Source organism: Leuresthes tenuis, unplaced genomic scaffold (genome assembly GCF_036924035.1).
Source record: "Leuresthes tenuis unplaced genomic scaffold, fLeuTen1.0.hap1 SCAF_17, whole genome shotgun sequence".
Taxonomy (NCBI): Eukaryota; Metazoa; Chordata; class Actinopteri; order Atheriniformes; family Atherinopsidae; genus Leuresthes; species Leuresthes tenuis.
Genome location: NW_027325371.1, coordinates 23976597 through 23996163, shown reverse-complemented (window position 1 = coordinate 23996163; position 19567 = coordinate 23976597). Strand labels below are relative to the sequence as shown.

Genomic DNA, 19567 nt, shown 5'->3' with positions numbered 1-19567 from the left:
ACATCATCAAAAGCGGGAGCGGAGGTGTTCAGCTGCAAGAAGGTGTGAATGTTCGACTAAAGTTTGTAAAAAGCTGGTAAGACAAGGATCGATGTCCCGACATTGTATGATCAAAAGCGGGAGCGGAGGTGTCCAGCTGTGAGTAGGTGTGAATGTCCGACCATAATTGCTGAAAAATGTGTTAGAAAAGGTAAGAATACTGGACCATACATCATCAAAAGCGGGAGAGGTGGTGTTCGGCTGCAAGAAGGTGTGAAAGTCCGACAATGGTTTGTAAAAAGCGGGTAAAAAAAGGTTCGAATGCCCGAATATACATCATCAAAAGCGGAAGCGGAGGTGTTCGGATGCAAGAAGGTGTGAACGTCCGACCAAAGTTTGTAAAAAGCAGTGAAAAGCGAGAAAAAGCATTTCGTGAGTTCTGCATGATTTGGGATTTTGCTTATAAAATGCATTACTTCACTCAAACTATGTTAAAACTGATTTGTCCTTCATATTTACCATGTCTAGAAATATTTAAACAAAAAAACAACGTTGTACTTTGCAGTAAAAGAAAGAGCAAATCTAAAGTTTCAGGAATCCGAGTATAAGCCTGCTTTCATGAGTTCTGCACGATTTCGGATTTTGCTATAAAATGAATTGCTTTGCTCAAACCAAGTTAAAACTGCTTTGTCCTTCCATATTCATCAATGTCTAGATCGACTTCAACAAAGAAAAACATTGGACTTTGCAGTAGAAGAAGTTGAAATCCATCTACACATTGATAAATATGAAGGACAAAGCAGTTCCCACTTGCCCATAAGAAAATAAGCTTATTCTCGGATTCCTGATCCTTCAGTGTTGCTCTTTCTTCTACTGCAAAATACAATGTTGTTCTTTGTTGAAGTCGATCTAGACATTGATAAACATGAAGGAAAAAGCAGTTTTAACTTGGTTTGAGTGAATGAATTCATTTTATACATAAAATCCGAAATCGTGCAGAACTCATGAAAATAAGCTTATTCTCGGATTCCTAAAACTTTTGATTGGCTCTTTCTTTTACTGCAAAGTACAACGTTGTTTTTTTGTTTAAATCTATCGAGACATTGATAAATATGAAGGTAAAAGCCGTTTTAAACATAGTTTGAGTGAAGGAATTGATTTTATAGATAAAATCCCAAATCATGCAGAACTCCTCAAAAGGGGCGTATGGCTTAATCACAAGTGTGGTTCTTTCTCATTCAGGGTAGTATGAGGAAGTTTATGCTTGAAATATATGTAGAAATGGGTACATATGAAATACAAAGCAGTGTTAACTTAGTTTGAGTGAAGGAATTCCTTTTATACATAAAATCCCAAATCATGCAGAGCGTATGAAAAGAAGCTTATTCTCGGATTCCTGATCGTTCAGTTTTGCTCTTTCTTCTACTGCAAAATACAATGTTGTTCTTTGTTGAAGTCGATCTAGACATTGATAAATATGAAGGAAAAAGCAGTTTTAACTTGGTTTGAGTGAATGAATTCATTTTATACATAAAATCCGAAATCGTGCAGAACTCATGAAAATAAGCTTATTCTCGGATTCCTAAAACTTTTGATTGGCTCTTTCTTTTACTGCAAAGTACAACGTTGTTTTTTTGTTTAAATCTATCGAGACATTGATAAATATGAAGGTAAAAGCCGTTTTAACATAGTTTGAGTGAAGGAATTGATTTTATAGATAAAATCCCAAATCATGCAGAACTCCTCAAAAGGGGCGTATGGCTTAATCACAAGTGTGGTTCTTTCTCATTCAGGGTAGTATGAGGAAGTTTATGCTTGAAATATATGTAGAAATGGGTACATATGAAATACAAAGCAGTGTTAACTTAGTTTGAGTGAAGGAATTCATTTTATACATAAAATCCCAAATCATGCAGAGCGTATGAAAAGAAGCTTATTCTCGGATTCCTGATCCTTCAGTTTTGCTCTTTCTTCTACTGCAAAATACAATGTTGTTCTTTGTTGAAGTCGATCTAGACATTGATAAATATGAAGGAAAAAGCAGTTTTAACTTGGTTTGAGTGAATGAATTCATTTTATACATAAAATGTATAAAAGTAATTATGGGTGGACATTCAGACCTTCTTGCAGCCGAAAACCTCCGCTCCTCTTTTGATCATACATTGTCGGGCATTCACACCTTGTCTTACCCGCTTTTTACAAACTTTAGTCGGACATTCAAACCTTCTTGCAGCTGAACCACCTCCGCTCCCTGTTTTGATCATATATGGTCTGGCAATAGTACCTTTTCTTACCCGTTTGTGAGTAATTATGGCTGGACATTCACACCTTCTTGCAGCCGATCACAACCTCTCCCACATTTGATAGTGTATAGTCGGGCATTCTCACCCTTTCTCATCAGCTTTTTGCAAATTATGATCTGATAATCACACCTACTTGCAGTCGAACAGCTCTGCTCCCGCTTTTGATTATGTTTAATTAGATATTCGAACCTTTTCTTAACTGCTTTTTACAAACTTTGGTCGGACGTTCACAATATCTTGTAGCCGAACACCTCCGCTTCCGCTTTTGATGGTGTATAGTCGGGCATTCGAGCCTTTTCTTACCCACCTATTACTTACTATGGTTGGACATTCAAACCTTCTTGTAGCCGAACACATCCGCTCCTGCTTTTGATGATGTATGATTTGGCATTCTCACCTTTTCTTACCCATTTTTCAGTAATTATTGGTCGGACATTCAGACCTGCTTGCACCTGAACACCTCTGCTCCCGCTTTTGATGGTGTATAGTCGGGCTTTCGAGCCTTTTCTTCCCCGATTTTTACAAATTATGGTTGGACATTCAGACCTTGCAGCCGAAAACCTCCGCTCCCTCTTTTGATCATACATTGTCGGGCATTCGCCCCTTGTCTTACACGGTTTTTACAAACTTTAGTCAGACATTCACACCTTGCAGCTGAACCACCTCCATTCCCTGTTTTGATCATGTGTGGTCTGGAAATACTACCTTTTCTTCCCCCGTTTGTGAGTAATTATGGCTGGACATTCACACCTACTTGCAGCCGAAAAACCACCTCTTTTGATGATGTATTGTCCGGCATTCTAGTCTTTTCTATCACATTTTTCAGCAATTATGATCTGACATTCACACCTACTTGCAGTCAAACAGCTCTGCTCCCGCTTTTGATTATCTTCGGTTGGATATTCAAACCTTTTCTTAACTGCTTTTTACAAACTTTGGTCGGACGTTCACACCTTCTTGCAGCCGAACACCCCCACTTCCGCTTTTGATGGTATATATTCGGGTATTCGAACCTTCTCTTACCCGCTGTTTACAAACCATGGTTGGACTTTCATACCTTCTTGTAGCTGAACAACTCCACTCCTGCTTTTGATGATTTATGGTTGGACATTCGCATCTTTTCCTACCCATTTTTCAGTAATTATGGGTGGATATTCACATCTTCTTGCAGCTGAACACCTCCTCTCCCGCTAATGATCATGTAAGGTTTGATATTCGAAAATTTTCTTTCATGTTTTAAAGCAATTATTAATGGACATTCACACCTACTTGCAGCCGAACACCACCTCTCCCGCTTTTGATGATGTATGGACCGGCATTCTTACCTTTTCTAACACATTTTTCAGCAATTATGGTTGGAGAATCACACCTACTCACAGCCGAACAACTCCGCTACCGCATTTGATGGTGTATAGTCGGGATTTCTCACCCTTTCTCATCAGCTTTTTGCAAATTATTCTCTGACATTCACATCTACTTGCAGTCGAACAGCTCTTCTCCCGCTTTTGATTATGTTTGGCTAGATATTCGAACCTTTTCTTAACTGCTTTTTTACAAACTTTGGTCGGACGTTCACACCTTCTTGCAGCCGAACACCTCCGCTCCCTCTTTTGTTGGTGTATGTTCGGGCATTCGAACCTTTTCTTACCCGCTTTTTACAAACCAGGGTCGGACTTTCACACCTTTTAGTAGCCGAACAACTCCGCTCCCGCTATTGATTGTGTACAGTCGGGTATTTTAACCTTTTCTTACCCGCTTTTTACCAACTATGGTCGGACATTCACACCTTCGTACAGCGGAACACCTCCGCTCCCTCTTTTGATGGTGTATGTTCGGGTATTCGAACCTTTTCTTACCCGCTTTTTCCAAACTATGGTCGGCTATTCACAGCTTCCTCTCCACCATACTTGTATGGTTGGATATTCACACCCACTTGCATCCGAAGACCTCTGCCCCAAATGTTGTTGATATTTAGTCGGACATTCGCACCTTACCCGCTTTTGGCAAACTATGGCCTTCTTGCAGCCAAACACCTCTGATCTCGCTTTTGATGATGTAAGGTTGGGCATTCAGACCTTGCTTCACCTGCTTTTCACCAAATATAGTCGGATATTCACACCTTCTTGCAGCCGAACACTTCCGCTCCACCTTTTAGTGTTCTATCACACCTTTTTTTCACCGCATTTTATACATTATGGTTGGAAATTTTCAACCACTCTCATCCGAAGACCTCTCCTCCCGCTTTCTTTAATATATTTGAACTTTAGTCGGACATTCAAACCTTCTTGCAGCTGAACCAACACCGCTCCCTGTTTTGATCATATATGGTCTGGCAATACTACCTTTTCTTACCCGTTTGTGAGTAATTATGGCTGGACATTCACACCTACTTGCAGCCGAACACAACCTCTCTCGCTTTTGATGATGTATGGACCGGCATTTTTACCTATTCTAACACATTTTTCAGCAATTATGGTCGGAGATTCACACCTACTCACAGCCGAACAACTCCGCTCCCGCATTTGATGATGTATAGTCGGGCATTCTCACCCTTTCTCATCAGCTTTTTGCAAATTATGATCTGACATTCACACCTACTTCCAGTCGAACAGCTCTGCTCCCGCTTTTGATTATGTTTGGTTAGATATTCGAACCTTTTCTTAACTGCTTTTTACAAACTTTGGTCGGACGTTCACAATATCTTGCAGCCGAACACCTCCGCTTCCGCTTTTGATGGTGTATATTCGGGCATACGAACCTTTTCTTACCCGCTTTTTACAAACCAAGGTCGGACTTTCACACCTCTTAGCTGAACAACTCCGCTCCCTCTTTTGATTGTGTACAGTCGGGTAATTTAACCTTTTCTTACCCGCTTTTTACCATCTATGGTCGGACATTCACACCGTCTTACAGCGGAACACCTCCGCTCCCTCTTTTGATGATGTATGGTTAGGCATTCGCACCTTTTCTTACCCATTTTTCAGTAATTATGGGTAGACATTCACACCTTCTTGCAGCTGAACACCTCCTCTCCCGCTTATGATCATGTGCAGTTTGATATTCGAAAATTTTCTTTCATGTTTTCTAGCAATTATTGATGGACATTCAGACCGTCTTGCAGCTGAACACCTCCGCTCCCACTTTTGATGGTGTATAGTCGGGCTTTCGAGCCTTTTCTTCCCCGGTTTTTACAAATTATGGTTGGACATTCAGACCTTCTTGCAGCCGAAAACCTCCACTCCCTCTTTTGATCATACATTGTCGGGCATTCGCACCTTTTCTTACCCGCTTTTTACAAACCATGGTCGGACTTTCACACCTTTTAGTAGCCGAACAACTCCGCTCCCGCTATTGATTGTGTACAGTCGGGTATTTTAACCTTTTCTTACCCGCTTTTTACCAACTATGGTTGGACATTCACACCTTCTTACAGCAGAACACCTCCGCTCCCTGTTTTGATTATGTATGGTTTGACATTCGCACCTTCTCTCACCCGCCTTTTACTATGGTCGGCCATTCACAGCTTCCTCTCCACCATACTTGTATGGTGGGATATTCACACCCACTTGCATCCGAAGAGCTCCGCTTCCGCTTTTGATGGGAACTGACAACATAAGAAGTCCGGACATACTTTGATAGTATATGAATAAGTGGGTAGCTACTGACAAGCATTAAGCATGTCACACAGCCCAAACATATAACATTTCAGGACACACCACACAGTTAACAACCACAGTGAAGCGTGTCAAAGCCCAAACATGTAACATTCAACAGGACACTTACACAACACATTCAAATCAAACAGTCAGACAACATACAAGAACATATACCCCAGCCGGCATTGCTCCCTGCCTATTTTCGTACAGCACACTATGTGTGCGCACACCTTTATTCACAAACTCTTCAACTTATACTCTTTTACCGAAGCTGCTACAGCTCGATTGGCCGAATACCCTTTGATCCTATTTCGGTGAATTTGACATCTGCCTTACATATAACAGATTAGCGGTTTAGCAGTTTTAATTTAGTTTGAGTGAAGGAATTCATTTTATAAATGCGAAGTAGACTTTAACACGGCTATGGGAGCGAGCCGAGTGTGGGCTAACCAGGAGAATTGCTTGAAAGAAACGCGACCCCGAATGAGCGGTCAGAACAAAGCCTCAATACGGGATTCTCGTGGTGTTTTTGTTGCTGCCATGTCTTTTGCACAGAGTAAAAGACAAGGCAGCCATCGAATAGGGCCCGATTGTTCCTACTTGGTCAGCCGAGGAGCAAGGGGGGGGGGGAGCAAGCGTCTCAACCAAGCAAAGCTCACCATGGGGAAGGTGGCTATGCCAACAAGCCTGATGCCCTGCTCCCGCAGTGACGGATAATCGTACTCTGGTTTCTCTTCATAACGTACAAGTCTTTCGCCTTTTACTAAAGATTTCTGTGGAGAGCAGCACTAATGAGTTGTTTCTATTTTTGGCAGGCTTTACCTTTGCGGGTGAAGCCCTTTCTGTCTGTGCAAAAGAAATCTTGTTACTGTGCAGAGTGACTTCTCTGAGTAGAGTCGCCTTACTTGTTGCGACTGTGCCGATGTTCGAAGCTGGAGTGCAAAGTTGTTGCTTGAATGGTGCTTGCTGGAGCGTGCAGGAGTGCAAAGTTATACCATTTAAAAGGGCTGAAGAGTGCTCAGTGCAGCGGGTGGGCGACACTCTGGCCACCTTGAAAACCGAGGTTACATCCACTACCAGGGGCAGCCCAAGTTCTGCCGCAAGTGTGGTGAGCATGGGCACCTGGTTGAGGCTTGTACCAAGGTGTTATGTGGGAAGAGCAGAGAAATTGGGCAAACTTTTGGAGAGTGTCCAAATGGCAGGAAATGTAATCTCTGTGGAGAATTAAATCACCTCTTCAGAGATTGCCCTAAATCTTTTGCCAACAAATTAAAGACGGTAAAGCCACAGTCAAGCCAACAAAGAGAAGGACCAAAGGTGGCAGTTGGTGAACAAAGTGAAGAGGTTGACCCAATAAATTCAAACTTCCCGCCAAAAGCTTGGATTGGAATTGAGGAGCAAAAAGGGGAGGGGCCTGTAGAGGCCTCACCACTCAGTGTTGAAGTCTGTGAGAATTCACAGGCAGAGGGTGGAGCTACGCTAAATGAGGAGGAAGAGCAGACAGGTGAGTCTAGTGAAGATACTCACCTCCCCGAAGGTCAACAGAAGGTCAATTTGTTGATAGGCATTCATTTATTTCTTCACTTCTGATGAAGTTTCAACAATAAACAACAAACTTTGTATTATTAGAAAGAACCAGAATCATTCTTCAGGAATCCGACAATAAGCTCTATTTTATGAGTTATGCACGAATTCGGATTCTCCTATAAAACGAATTCATTAACTCAAACCAAGTTAAGACTGCTTTGTCCTTCATATTTATTCATGTCTAATCAAGTTTCAACGATAAACAACGTTGTACTTTGTAGAATGAGAAAGAACTTCTTCAGCAATAAGCATCTCTCGACATATGACGAAGTACAGATTTTGCTATAAAATTAATTCCTTCTATCAGCCTGACTTAAAACTGTTTGTCCTCCTTATTTATCCACTTCAAATCAAGTTTCAACAAATAAAAAAAAGTTGTAGTTTGAGAAAGTACAACTTAATCTTCAGCAATCAGTATAAAAAGAGGTGCAAATGCCAACCATACATACCTACAAGGTGGAGCGGAAGTATTCAGCTGCAAGTAGGTGTGAATGTTCGACTATAATTTGTAAAAAGCGGGTAAGAAAAGGTTCGAATGCCCGACTATATATTAACAAAAGCGGGAGGAGAGGTCTTCGGATGAGAGTGGGTGAGAATTTCCAACCATAATCTATAAAATACGGTGAAAAAAAATATGTGAATGCCTCATAGAACACTAAAAGCGGAAGTGTTCGGCTGCAAGAAGGTGTGAATGTCCGACTATATTTGGTGAAAAGCAGGTGAAGCAAGGTCTGAATGCCCAACCTTACATCATCAAAAGCAAGATCAGAGTTGTTTGGCTGCAAGAAGGCCATAGTTTGCCAAAAGCGGGTAAGGTGCGAATGTCCGACTAAATATCAACAAAATTTGGGGCGGAGGTCTTCGGATGCAAGTGGGTGTGAATATCCCACCATACAAGTATGGTGGGTGGAGAGGAAGCTGTGAATAGCCGACCATAGTTTGGAAAAAGCGGGTAAGAAAAGGTTTGAATGCCCGAACATACACCATCAAAAGAGGGAGCGGAGGTGTTCCGCTGTACGAAGGTGTGAATGTCCAACCATACTTGGTAAAATGCGGGTAAGAAAAGGTTAATATACCCGACTGTACACAATCAATAGCGGGAGCGGATGTGTTCGGCTACAAGAAGGTGTGACAGTCCGACCATGGTTTGTAAAAAGCCGGTAAGAAAAGGTGCGAATGTCCGACAATGTATGATCAAAAGAGAGAGCGGAGGTTTTCGGATACACGAAAGTTTGAATGTCCTACCATAGTTTGTAAATAGCGGGTAAGAAAAGGTTCAAATGCCCGACTATACACCATAAAAAGCGGGAGCGGAGGTGTTCCGCTGTGAGACGGTGTGAATGTCCGACCATAGTTGGTAAAAAGCGGGTAAGAAAAGGTTAAAATACCCGACTGTACAAAATCAATAGCGGGAGCGGAGTTGTTCGGCTACAAGAAGGTGTGAAAGTACGACCATGGTTTGTAAAAAGCAGTTAAGAAAAGGTTCGAATATCTACCCAAACATAATCAAAAGCGGGAGCAGAGCTGTTCGACTGCAAGTAGGTGTGAATGTCCAGCCATAATTACTCACAAACGGGGGAAGAAAAGGTAGTATTGCCAGACCATACATGATCAAAACAGGGAGCGGAGGTTCAGCTGCAAGGTGTGAATGTCTGACTATAGTTTGTAAAAAGCGGGTAAGACAAGGTGCGAATGCCCGACAATGTATGATCAAAAGAGAGAGCGGAGGTGTTCGGCTGCAAGGTCTGAATGTCCAACCATAATTTGTAAAAACCGGGTAAGAAAAGGCTCGAAAGCCCGACTATACATCATCAAAAGCGGGAGCGGAGGTGTTCAGCTGCAAGAAGGTGTGAATGTTCGACTAAAGTTTGTAAAAAGCTGGTAAGACAAGGAGCGATGTCCCGACATTGTATGATCAAAAGCGGGAGCGGAGGTGTCCAGCTGTGAGTAGGTGTGAATGTCCGACCATAATTGCTGAAAAATGTGTTAGAAAAGGTAAGAATACTGGACCATACATCATCAAAAGCGGGAGAGGTGGTGTTCGGCTGCAAGAAGGTGTGAAAGTCCAACAATGGTTTGTAAAAAGCGGGTAATAAAAGGTTCGAATGCCCGAATATACATCATCAAAAGCGGAAGCGGAGGTGTTCGGATGCAAGAAGGTGTGAACGTCCGACCAAAGTTTGTAAAAAGCAGTGAAAAGCGAGAAAAAGCTTTTCGTGAGTTTTGCATGATTTGGGATTTTGCTTATAAAATGCATTACTTCACTCTTCACAGAAGAAGTTCAAATCCATCTACACATTGATAAATACGAAGGACAAAGCAGTTCCCACTTGCCCATAAGAAAATAAGCTTATTCTCGGATTCCTGATCCTTCAGTTTTGCTCTTTCTTCTACTGCAAAATACAATGTTGTTCTTTGTTGAAGTCGATCTAGACATTGATAAATATGAATGAAAAAGCAGTTTTAACTTGGTTTGAGTGAATGAATTCATTTTATACATAAAATCCGAAATCGTGCAGAACTCATGAAAATAAGCTTATTCTCGGATTCCTAAAACTTTTGATTGGCTCTTTCTTTTACTGCAAAGTACAACGTTGTTTTTTTGTTTAAATCTATCGAGACATTGATAAATATGAAGGTAAAAGCCGTTTTAACATAGTTTGAGTGAAGGAATTGATTTTATAGATAAAATCCCAAATCATGCAGAACTCCTCAAAAGGGGCGTATGGCTTAATCACAAGTGTGGCTCTTTCTCATTCAGGGTAGTATGAGGAAGTTTATGCTTGAAATATATGTAGAAATGGGTACATATGAAGGACAAAGCAGTGTTAACTTAGTTTGAGTGAAGGAATTCATTTTATACATAAAATCCCAAATCATGCACAACGTATGAAAAGAAGCTTATTCTCGGATTCCTGATCCTTCAGTTTTGCTCTTTCTTCTACTGCAAAATACAATGTTGTTCTTTGTTGAAGTCGAACTAGACATTGATAAATATGAAGGAAAAAGCAGTTTTAACTTGGTTTGAGTGAATGAATTCATTTTATACATAAAATCCGAAATCGTGCAGAACTCATGAAAATAAGCTTATTCTCGGATTCCTAAAACTTTTGATTTGCTCTTTCTTTTATTGCAAAGTACAACGTTGTTTTTTTGTTTAAATCTATCGAGACATTGATAAATATGAAGGTAAAAGCCGTTTTAACATAGTTTGAGTGAAGGAATTAATTTTATAGATAAAATCCCAAACCATGCAGAACTCCTCAAAAGGGGCGTATGGCTTAATCACAAGTGTGGCTCTTTCTCATTCAGGGTAGTATGAGGAAGTTTATGCTTGAAATATATGTAGAAATGGGTACATATGAAGGACAAAGCAGTGTTAACTTAGTTTGCGTGAAGGAATTCATTTTATACATAAAATCCGAAATCGTGCAGAACTCATGAAAATAAGCTTATTCTCGGATTCCTAAAACTTTTGATTTGCACTTTCTTTTACTGCAAAGTACAACGTTGTTTTTTGTTGAAATCTATCTAGACATTGATAAATACCAGTCGAAACTCTGCTGCCGCTTTTGATAATTTATGGTTGGGCATTTGCACCTTTTCTTACCCGCTTTTTACAAATTATGATCTTACATTCACACCTACTTGCAGTCGAACACCTTCTCATCCACTTATGATCATGTGCGGTTGGGCTTTCGCACCTTTTCTTACCCATTTTTCAGTAATTATGGGTGGACATTCAGACCTTCTTGCAGCCGAAAACCTCCACTCCTCTTTTGATCATACATTGTCGGGAATTCACACCTTGTCTTACCCGCTTTTTACAAACTTTAGTCGGACATTCAAACCTTCTTGTAGCTGAACCACCTCCGCTCCCTGTTTTGATCATATATGGTTGGCAATAGTACCTTTTCTTACCCGTTTGTGAGTAATTATGGCTGGACATTCACACCTACTTGCAGCCGAACACAACCTCTCCCGCTTTTGGTGATATATGGTCCGGCATTCTTACCTTTTCTAACAAATTTTTCAGCAATTATGGTTGTAGAATCACACCTACTCACAGCCGAACAACTCCGCTCCCACATTTGATAGTGTATAGTCGGGCATTCTCACTCTTTCTCAACAGCTTTTTGCAAATTATGATCTGATATTCACACCTACTTGCAGTCGAACAGCTCTGCTCCCGCTTTTGATTATGTTTGGTTGGATATTCGAACATTTTCTTAACTGCTTTTTACAAACTTTGGTCGGACGTTCACACCGTCTTGCAGCCGAACACCCCCGCTTCCGCTTTTGATGGTATATAGTCGGGCATTCGAGCCTTTTCTTACCCGCCTATTACTTACTATGGTTGGACATTCAAACCTTCTTGTAGCCGAACACATCCGCTCCTGCTTTTGATGATGTATTATTTGGCATTTGCACCTTTTCTTACCCATTTTTCATTAATTTTTGGTCGGATATTCAGACCTTCTTGCACCTGAACACCTCTGCTCCCGCTTTTGATGGTGTATAGTCGGGCTTTCGAGCCTTTTCTTCCCCGATTTTTACAAATTGTGGTTGGACATTCAGACCTTGCAGCCGAAAACTTCCGCTCCCTCTTTTGATCATACATTGTCGGGCATTCGCCCCTTGTCTTACACGGTTTTTACAAACTTTAGTCAGACATTCACACCTTGCAGCTGAACCACCTCCATTCCCTGTTTTGTTCATTTGTGGTCTGGAAATACTACCTTTTCTTCCCCCGTTTGTGAGTGATTATGGCTGGACATTCACACCTACTTGCAGCCGAAAAACCACCTCTCCCGCTTTTGATGATGTATTGTCCGGCATTCTAGTCTTTTCTATCACATTTTTCAGCAATTATGATCTGACATTCACACCTACTTGCAGTCGAACAGCTCTGCTCCCGCTTTTGATTATGTTCGGTTGGATATTCAAACCTTTTCTTAACTGCTTTTTACAAACTTTGGTCGGACGTTCACACCTTCTTGCAGCCGAACACCTCCGCTTCCGCTTTTGATGGTATATATTCGGGTATTCGAACCTTCTCTTACCCGCTTTTTACAAACCATGGTTGGACTTTCATACCTTCTTGTAGCTGAACAACTCCACTCCTGCTTTTGATGATTTATGGTTGGACATTCTTACCTTTTCTAACACATTTTTCAGCAATTATGGTTGGAGATTCACACCTACTCACAGCCGAACACCTCCGCTCCCGCATTTGATGGTGTATATTCGGGCATACGAACCTGTTCTTATCCGCTTTTTACAAACCATGGTCGGACTTTCACACCTTCTTGTAGCTGAACAACTCCGCTCCCTCTTTTGATTGTGTACAGTCGGGCATAAAAACCTGTTCTTACCCGCTTTTTACAAACTATGGTCGGACATTCAAACCTTCTTGTAGCCGAACACATCCACTCCTGCTTTTGATGATGTATGGTTGGGCATTCGCACCTTTTCTTACCCATTTTTCAGTAATTATGGGTGGATATTCACACCTTCTTGCAGCCTAACACCTCCGCTCCCTGTTTTGATCATGTATGTTTTGACATTCGCACCTTTTCTCACCTGCTTTTTACTATTGTCGGCCAATCACAGCTTCCTCTCCACCATACTTGTATGGTAGGAAATTCTCACCCACTCTCATCCGAAGACCTCTCCTCCCGCTTTTGTTAATATTTAGTCGGGCATTCGAACCTTTTCTTACCCACTTTTTACAAATTTTGGTCGAACATTCACACCTACTTGACGCTGAATACTTCCGCTCCACCTTTTAGTGATGTATGGTTGGCATTTGCACCTTTTGTTACCCTCTTTTTATACTGATTGCTGAAGATTAAGTTGTTCTTTCTCAAACTACAATTTTTTTTTAATTGTTGAAACTTGATTTGAAGTGGATAAATAAGGAGGACAAACAGTTTTAAGTCACGCTGATAGAAGAAATTAATTTTATAGCAAAATCTGTATTTCGTCATATGTCGAGAGATGCTTATTGCTGAAGAAGTTCTTTCTCATTCTACAAAGTTGTTTATTGTTGAAACTTGATTAGACATGAATAAATATGAAGGACAAAGCAGTCTTAACTTGGTTTGAGTTAATTAATTCGTTTTATAGGAGAATCCGAATTCGTGCTTATTTTCGGATTCCTGAAGAATAAGTCTGGTTCTTTCTCATAATACAAAGTTTGTTGTTTATTGTTGAAACTTCATCAGAAGTGAAGAAATAAATGAATGCCTATCAACAAATGTGGGATCTAAACTCTACTGCTTCCTCTAAAATAATTTCTTTTCTCAATTCAGAAATGTGTGTGTGTAAGTCACAACACCCGTGACACCAAAACGGCTTTCTTTTCTCTCTTTTCTCTACACTCTGCACTATGAGCACACACACCAAATCAGAAAGGCTTTTTTCTCTCTTTTCTACATTATGGACTGTGGGGACACAAAACCGCTCTCTCTTTTTTTATTTGATTGTGTGCCAGGGCGTTGTCTCACGTATTAGATTATGCTTAAGATACGAATGGGTTTATCAGTCACATCAGAATCCATACATACTGATCCTCCCGTAATAAAATGGTCGGATCTTATCAAACACACTTTGTTTCTTGTGACAATCAAGTCAGCGAAACAGCGTATACACGTCAAGACACTGAATCAAGTTTGCCACAAGCACTCATAAGTTTGGCAGTATTGCTCTGCCGTCAGCAATCATACACCCATTTTATTTTCGTGAGACGTGCAGGCACCTGTTCATCTACTGTTCTATCACTATGAATTAGTTTATCTATTATCAATAAGGATACTTCTACAACTACTATCAAAGTATGTCCAGACTTCTTATGTTGTCAGTTGCTATATATGAATAAGTGGGTAGCTACTGACAAGCATTAAGCATGTCACACAGCCCAAACATATAACATTTCAGGACACACCACACAGTTAACAACCACAGTGAAGTGTCAAAGCCCAAACATTCAACAGGACACTTACACAACACATTCAAATCAAACAGTCAGACAACATACAAGAACATATACCCCAGCCGGCATTGCTCCCTGCCTATTTTCCTACAGCTCACTATGTGTGCGCACACCTTTATTCACAAAGTCTTCAACTTATACTCTTTTACCGAAGCTGCTACAGCTCGATTGGCCGAATACCCTTAGATCCTATTTCGGTGAATTTGACATCTGCCTTACATGTAACAGATTAGCGGTTTAGCAGTTTTAATTTAGTTTGAGTGAAGGAATTCATTTTATAGCAAAATCCGAAATCGTGAAGAACTCATGAAAGTAAACTTATTCTCGGATTCCTGAAACTTTAGATTTGCTCTTTCTTTTACTGCAAAGTACAACGTTGTTTTTTTTGTTTAAATCTTTCTAGACATGGTAAATATGAACGACAAAGCAGTTTTAACATAGTTTGAGTGAAGGAATTCATTTTATAGATAAAATCCCAAGAGTCTGCAGAGAAAAGAGAGTGAATGCGAAGTAGACTTTAACACGGCTATGGGAGCGAGCCGAGTGTGGGCTAACCGGGAGAATTGCTTGAAAGAAACGCGACACTGAATGAGCGGTCAGAACAAAGCCTCAATACGGGATTCTCGTGGTGTTTTTGTTGCTGCCTTGTCTTTTGCATAGAGTAAAAGACAAGGCAGCCATCGAAGAGGGCCCGATTGTTCCTACTTGGTCAGCCGAGGAGCAGGGGGGGGGGGGGGGGGGGGGGGGGCAAGCGTCTCAACCAAGCAAAGCTCACCACGCCTGGTGCCCTGCTCCCGCAGTGACGGATAATCGTACTCTGGTTTCTCTTCATAACATACAAGTCTTTCGCCTTTTACTAAAGACTTCCGTGGAGAGCAGCACTAATGAGTTGTTTCTATTATTGGCAGGCTTTACCTTTGCGGGTGAAGCCCTTTCTGTCTGTGCAAAAGAAATCTTGCTACTTTGCAGAGTGACTTCTCTGAGTAGAGTCGCCTTACTTGTTGCGACTGTGCCGATGTTCGAAGCTGGAGTGCAAAGTTGTTGCTTGAATGGTGCTTGCTGGAGCATGCGGGAGTGCAAAGTTATACCATTTAAAAGGGCTGAAGAATGCTCAGTGCAGCGGGTGGGCGGAGGTGCAACGTGACACTCTGGCCACCTATGGCCATAAAAAGAACACTGCTACAAGTGCGCATTGTGCCAGCAAGGGCCCTCGGACCTGAAACAGTGGACAGTTATCGCTTCTCGGCCTTTTGGCTAAGATCAAGTGTAGTATCTGTTCTTATCAGTTTAATATGTCCTCTATACGAGGACAACATATTAAATGGATTTTTAAGAATAGGAGTTGAAAAAGAAGCTTGCTCCGTTCACTCCAAGCCTCGACCTGCAGTGCCGCTGGGAACGGTGCGCTCTCCTCTGCTCCTGTGAAAAAGCAAACAGCGGTGCAGGATGGAAGTTTCAGGGAGCCCAAGATGAAACTTTCTTTTAATCTGCTGAGAAAAGAGAGTGAATGCGAAGTGGACTTTAACACGGCTCTGGGAGCGAGCCGAGTGCGGGCTAACCGGGAGAATTGCTTGAAAGAAACGCGACACCGAATGAGTGGTCAGAACAAAGCCTCAATACGGTGTTCCCGTGGTGTTTGTGGCTGCCTTGTCTTTTGCACAGAGTAAAAGACAAGGCAGCCATCGAATAGATTGTTTCTACTTGGTCAGCCGAGGAGCAGGGGGGGGGGGCAAGCGTCTCAACCAAGCAAAGCTCACCAAGTAGGAACAATCGGGCCCTTTTCGATGGCTGCAACACCTGAAAGAGATATTGATGCGAGACCCGATCAAATGCTTTTTCAAAGTCTAAATTTAAGATGACAAGCCGGGTGTTTCTGTCTCTAGCGTAATCAATGATGTCTCGAATCAGTACGAGGCTGTCGGTGAGTTGTCTCCCTGAGATGGCACAAGCTTGGTCTGGGTGAATTACCTCCTCTAAAACAGAGGACATCCGTGTCGCTAAAACCTTGCTAAAATGTTTACAGTCAAAGTTTAAAAGTGTGATGGGCCTCCAATTCTTTAGGTCAGTCTTATCATTTTTTTTATAAAGTAGAGTCACTATTCCCACTCTAAAACTGTCAGGCAGTCGGTCGAGTTTTTCAAAATCTTTAAAAACATCTAAAATGTCTGATGATAAAAGGTCCCAATAGGTCAGATAGAATTCTGCAGGAAGCCCGTCTAAACCCGGAGCTCGACTTCTCTTAAAACCTGTTAGGCATTTTTTTAACTCTAAAGCAGTAAAATTCTGTGTCAAGTGTGCATTCTCTTTTACGGTTTTGTCAACGAATTTTAAGATTTCTGCCGATGTTTCCAAGTGCACTGGTTTCTCTTTGTACATGTTACTATAAAAGGTATGTACAGTTTCAATCATCTCTTGTGTGGATTTTGTTAAAAACCCATCTTCTCTTTTTAGATTTTGAATACACTCCTTTTTATTTATAACTTTCTTTCTTTTTCACCTTCCTCAATTTCCTGCTCCCTGCTTCTTACAAAAATTCCTTTACTCTTTATTTCTGCTAAAACTGACATTTCCTTTTTGACATCTTTGATTTCTTCTTTAAAGTCTATGCCACACTGATTTAGTTTAAAGTAGCGCTGTAAGCGTTTATGTAGTCCCATCATACATCTATTCTCTTTCCTTTTTTTACGTTTACCTTGCTGTTTAAAAAAAGTCTGGGTCGTTTCCTTCACCATTTCCCACCATTGTGCATGTGTTTCGTAGAGGTCTTGAAGGGTCTGCCACTCTTTATAACATTCCCTGTACTGACTGACTATGATTTCATCCTCCAACAGGGAACAGTTGAGTTTCCACAGACCACTTCCTACCGTCACACCAGAAGGGGGTGAAAGGGTGCAGGAGAGCATAAGGTGGTCTGAAAAGAAAACAGGGGTTAATCTAACATCAGTGGGTGGGCAATCTCTAGTAAAGAAATAATCAATGCGAGAGGCTCTGGTGCCATCATGACTAAACCAGGTGAAGGCCTCCTCTCTGGGATGCATGGTTTTAAAACAGTCAGTAAGCTTAAAATCCCTGCATATGCCCTGAAGTAAAATCGAAGTCTTATCCACTTTAAAATCTACCCCTGCTCTTTTTCTATCTTTCCTGCTCAAGATACAGTTAAAATCCCCTCCTACAACTAAAGGTACTTGCCCTAGCATGTAAAGCTGTATATCTTCTAAAAGGTCATACCTTTCATTTTTTCCATTGAAACCATAAATATTTAAGAGGTTAAAGTCTTGCCCCATAAAATTCAAGTGTGCTAAAAGTGCCCGTCCGTCTCTCACCACTGTGCTACCTTTCACCAGAACATGCAGATTTTTTATTAGAATGGCCACACCATCATTTTTATTTTGATTTGAGCCACTCCATATCGATAAATGGGGCCACATTTCCTCCCATTGTCTATGGTTTTTTAAAAAAGGTAGTCCACATTCTTGTATTAAAAACACATCTGATTTTATGGAGTCTAAGAAGGATAAAATACTCTGGGCTCTTGTCTTTGATTTCACACTTCTCACATTTAGTGTTGAGAAGGTGAGAACCATTAAAAGCATAAAGGAAAGTAGGTATGTCATTTTCGTTTTTCTAAGTTATCAAAACAAATTACACACAGGTTATTTCTTGGGAAACTAGCTCTTCCTTCATTTCTTTAGGTGAAAAGTGAGTAGGGTGATCTATATTTCCTTTTCGGACTCTCGGTGTTGGCCTCTGACGCAATGTTGCATTTAACTTTGAGTCCCTGGGGGTTGATTGCAGAGCTGAAGTTAAAAAGACCTCATTTGGTGAGTCGGAGGGGAAGACTCTAGGTTCTTCCTCTGAAGAACTGTCTGAAAGGGACCTAACCCTTCCCCTCTTCTCTGATACCACTGGGGAATCAGAGGCTCAGATGCCGTCCTCTTCGGCTGTTGACCTTCGGGGAGGTGAGTGTCTTCACTAGACTCACCTGTCTGCTCTTCCTCCTCATTTAGCGTAGCTCCACCCTCTGCCTGTGAATTCTCACAGACTTCAACACTGAGTGGTGAGGCCTCTACAGGCCCCTCCCCTTTTTGCTCCTCACTTCCAATCCAAGCTTTTGGCGGGAAGTTTGAATTTATTGGGTCAACCTCTTCACTTTGTTTACCAACTGCCACCTTTGGTCCTTCTCTTTGTTGGCTTGACTGTGGCTTTACCGTCTTTAATTTGTTGGCAAAAGATTTAGGGCAATCTCTGAAGAGGTGATTTAATTCTCCACAGAGATTACATTTCCTGCCATTTGGACACTCTCCAAAAGTTTGCCCAATTTCTCTGCTCTTCCCACATAACACCTTGGTACAAGCCTCAACCAGGTGCCCATGCTCACCACACTTGCGGCAGAACTTGGGCTGCCCCTGGTAGTGGATGTAACCTCCTGTTTTCAAGGTGGCCAGAGTGTCGCCCAACCGCTGCACTGAGCACTCTTCAGCCCTTTTAAATGGTATAACTTTGCACTCCCGCACGCTCCAGCAAGCACCATTCAAGCAACAACTTTGCACTCCTGCTTCGAACATCGGCACAGTCGCAACAAGTAAGGCGACTCTACTCAGAGAAGTCACTCTGCACAGTAAGAAGATTTCTTTTGCACAGACAGAAAGGGCTTCACCCGCAAAGGTAAAGCCTGCCAAAAATAGAAACAACTCATTAGTGCTGCTCTCCACAGAAATCTTTAGTAAAAGGCGAAAGACTTGTACGTTATGAAGAGAAACCAGAGTACGATTATCTGTCACTGCGGGAGCAGGGCATCAGGCTAGTTGGCATAGCCACCTTCCCCATGGTGAGCTTTGCTTGGTTGAGACGCTTGCCCCCCCCCCCCCCCCCCCCCCTTGCTCCTCGGCTGACCAACTAGGAACAATCGGGCCCTATTCGATGGCTGCCTTGTCTTTTACTCTGTGCAAAAGACAAGGCAGCAACAAAAACACCACGAGAATCCCGTATTGAGGCTTTGTTCTGATCGCTCATTCGGTGTCGCGTTTCTTTCAAGCAATTCTCCCGGT

General features: G+C 41.7%; 3 non-coding genes and 1 pseudogene across 3 annotated transcripts; 3 read left to right on the top strand and 1 right to left on the bottom strand.

Annotated features, from left to right (window-relative positions):
* The first annotated feature begins 6657 nt into the window (after window positions 1–6657).
* On the top strand, window positions 6658–6771 carry LOC140274182 (U5 spliceosomal RNA). The gene has a single exon (XR_011908158.1). It is a non-coding gene; the product is annotated as a U5 spliceosomal RNA (small nuclear RNA).
* Window positions 6772–15331: 8560 nt separating this feature from the next.
* On the top strand, window positions 15332–15445 carry LOC140274128 (U5 spliceosomal RNA). The gene has a single exon (XR_011908109.1). It is a non-coding gene; the product is annotated as a U5 spliceosomal RNA (small nuclear RNA).
* Window positions 15446–15753: 308 nt separating this feature from the next.
* On the top strand, window positions 15754–15931 carry LOC140274102 (U2 spliceosomal RNA; annotated as a pseudogene).
* Window positions 15932–19173: 3242 nt separating this feature from the next.
* LOC140274181 (U5 spliceosomal RNA) lies at window positions 19174–19287 on the bottom strand. The gene has a single exon (XR_011908157.1). It is a non-coding gene; the product is annotated as a U5 spliceosomal RNA (small nuclear RNA).
* Between the last annotated feature and the right edge of the window lie 280 nt (window positions 19288–19567).